The sequence below is a fragment of the Oxyura jamaicensis genome, chromosome 1, assembly GCF_011077185.1.
Source record: "Oxyura jamaicensis isolate SHBP4307 breed ruddy duck chromosome 1, BPBGC_Ojam_1.0, whole genome shotgun sequence".
In the NCBI taxonomy this organism is placed as follows: Eukaryota; Metazoa; Chordata; class Aves; order Anseriformes; family Anatidae; genus Oxyura; species Oxyura jamaicensis.
Window position 1 is genome coordinate 12865241 of NC_048893.1, and position 3233 is coordinate 12868473.

The 3233-nt window shown below is 34.4% G+C and overlaps 1 protein-coding gene and 1 long non-coding RNA gene across 4 annotated transcripts in view; both read right to left on the reverse strand.

Annotated features, from left to right (window-relative positions):
- Nucleotides 1–3233, reverse strand: part of RELN (reelin) — a 285330-nt gene that overhangs the window by 228206 nt on the left and 53891 nt on the right. The window lies entirely within an intron of this gene.
- Nucleotides 513–838, reverse strand: LOC118178591. Its single transcript, XR_004756218.1, has 2 exons — nt 670–838; nt 513–628 (listed from the first exon to the last, which is right to left on the reverse strand). It is a non-coding gene; the product is annotated as an uncharacterized LOC118178591 (long non-coding RNA).

Below are 3233 nucleotides of genomic sequence, written 5' to 3' on the forward strand. Positions count from 1 at the left end.
AATAATAATAATAATAATAATAATAATAATAATAATAATAATAATAATAAATATCTAGATATCAAATTATTTTTTACTATTTACCTTGTACTTCATGGAAATAGCAAGTACTGCTCAGCCACAGAAAGACAAGTTATCATTTATTAATAGTATTTCAACTTGATGTTATCTTATTCCATTAAAGAAATGTTACTGCATGTACCTTTCTTGTTGCATGTAAAGTGGTGAAGCTGTGCTTTACTATAATAGCAGTCTAGAGGCAGTATCTTTTCCTCCCAAAATCACTGTTTTTTTGTTCTTTTTTTTTTTGTTGTTGTTGTTGTTTTGTTTGTTTGTTTGTTTTAAAAAAAGGTAATTTCATTACATTGGCTTCCTGAAACACTTCAGAATTATTATTTGTCCTCAGTGCACAAAAATTACAAAATCTAATTATGAAGACTCTAAGATATTTTCCCTTGATTAGAATAATTTTAAACTATGTACAGCTTCCTATGCTTCTATCAGTTTTTTGCTTTCTTGCATGTCATGCCTGCTGTAATTAAAGTGATAGTTTCTCCTTCTCTTATTCTGAAAAATAGAACAAAACTGCAAGTAAAATTGAGTCGAATTTAATGTTTAAGTGCAAGTTCTTCACTGTGTAAAATTATTGTTTATTTATTTATTTTAAACAAGGTATTTCTGTTCACATGGCTTCTAAGAACCTGTAAAGCTATGACTACAATTTTTTCCCCTGAAAATATCCACTTGACTGTATCCAATTTTTATCAGTATCAGATTTCATATTTTTTCTCTGATGCAACTGCTTGCCTTTAAAATGTGTTTTGTTTGTTTGTTTGTTTGTTTTGTTTTGTTTTTTCTGACAAAGTAGAGCTAATACTGTGCTTTTTATTTTATTAGCAAAACAAGGAGTATTTTTGTCAATAAAAAGAGGCAATGAAAATAAAGACAAAGTAGAACTTTGTGCTAGACACCAATTCATGAAAGTAAACACCAGTTGAATGAGTTTTTAACTCATTTTGATATATGGATGGGATTTTTAAAATAAAAGGCTTTTTTGAAGCTTTTTATATTTAATTTAATTCATTCAATTTAATTCATTTTAAAAAAATATATGGAACAAAAGGCTCAAAATAAAGCACATAACAAGATTACAATAGGTATGACTCAAGAACCAGGACTCACCTGATCGGCAGATGTCTTCATTAGAAATTGCAAATGAATTCAGCTCAAAATTAAAATGCTTTTGGAGTCATGCACTAGGGACTGGAATTCAGCCATTAAATACACATGGGAAACCATCAAATGCAAGTCAATAAAATAACGCATGAAAAGCCACTCATCCTGGCGAGACTCTTCTACACCAGCTTTTGAGAAAGCACTTCAGAGGGTTTGCAATAGCACAAATTCCACAGCCAGCATAAAAACAGGTTGTGTTAGCAATAACCTTTTCTCCTTTTTCTTATCCAGTACCAGCAAGATGATGTTAAATAGAATAGCACTTAATAAATTAATTTACTTGTTAAATATAAAAGTTCCTACCTGTAGTTTTCAAGCTATACTTTAACCATAGATGCACTTCAGATTCTTCCAAGGCTAAACTGTGAAGTGGTTTTTTACCATAACTAGACAATGTCCTGAGTCTCTGAAGCAGAAAAGCCACGGTGGGACTCGGCTCCAGACTGAGACAATGTAGACGTGATTGCACATGAATCTCAGCTCCCTGCAGCTGGTGGAGATCTGGCCACCCAAGATCATGGAGCCCAAGACATGGGACACCCCTCTGCCTTAGGGCACTCTAATCCCCTATGCTTTACCAGCTGTACTTACTGCACAGAAAAGTCCAATGCCATCTGAGATGTTTAAAGCATTGGGAACAGATATGACACAAGACATACTAGGGAGCCATCCATTAAGGTGGGTGGGTGGATGAATATCCCTTGGCTTCCACTGAGTATAATGGAGGATACAGTGAAGATGAGTGTTCTGAGATGTGTGAATGTACATCCTAGCCCAGCTAGCATTTTAAATCTCTTTAAAGTGACATTTTTGCTTGGGACTGTAATTACGCAGTGTCCACCTTCTTAAAGATAAAGGTAGAAAGGAAGAGAAGAGGAATTCATACAAGTCTTGACAGTTTCTTTTGCAAATAGTTTCACTCCAAAGACAAAATCCTGGATTTCCTTCTTACATGTAAAAATCTGTACTTCAATGATTAATTTACACTCAACTAAATCTAAGTTGGAACTATACCAAAATTCCTGAAGACATTTTTCATAAATGCACAGTATCAATCTCCATATTTTACTGACAAATGTTGATATTACAAAGCTCAGACATACAAAAAGGCAAGGAAAATTAACCACTTATAGTACTTTGTAAACATTTTACTTTAAGGACAAACACCACAGTCCATTTCTTCTGCCTGGTTTGTAAATTTATGCTTTGAATATTAATTGCAGTAATTTTGCTAGAAGGGAGTCCTCTGCTATGGGCCAGAGATACTCTGCCACTGACTTACCTCTATTAAACTTCTAATGTTCTCATAATCTCTTCAAAGTAGACACATTTTTTCCCCAGACTGTTGTCCACTTCCAACAAATTTTACACATCTCTTATTACAACAGTTAAGATCTTAAATCTAGTTTTCTGAGAAATAGCACAATCATTTGTTTTTATTTAATTTAAAATGCTTCATATGCTATTAAATCAAAATCCTCTGTAAGAAAATATTTGACCTCATGAAGTCCCTCACTGTGAGTCAATCTGTTCCATCCTGCTGAGTTCACTCAATCGAGCTTAGTTTTTTAACCACATGAAGATTACAACTTCATACTTGAATGAAACTATCCAGTGCAACCCTATTGCTTCTGAAGTTAATAAGCTCACTGCCACACAGCTCCATTTGCCTGAAACAACAAGGGCTTGTTCTACCAAGCACTGCTACATCTCCCTTTGGATTTGTTTTTTCCACACTATTGTTCACATGGCTAGTCTAAGAATGAACAATATGGCTGACACCATATTATAATAGTCTATAGTTGGCCTTGTAGCATTTGCACTCCCAATGTTTCATCTGTTTTATATTCTTACATTGTTCTATCAAATAAAGAAGCAACTTCATTGATGATCTGGACGAGGGGATCAAGTGCACCCTCAGCAAGTTTGCAGACGACACCAAGTTAGGTGCGTGTGTCGATCTGCTCGAGGGTAGGAAGGCTCTGCAGGAGGATCTG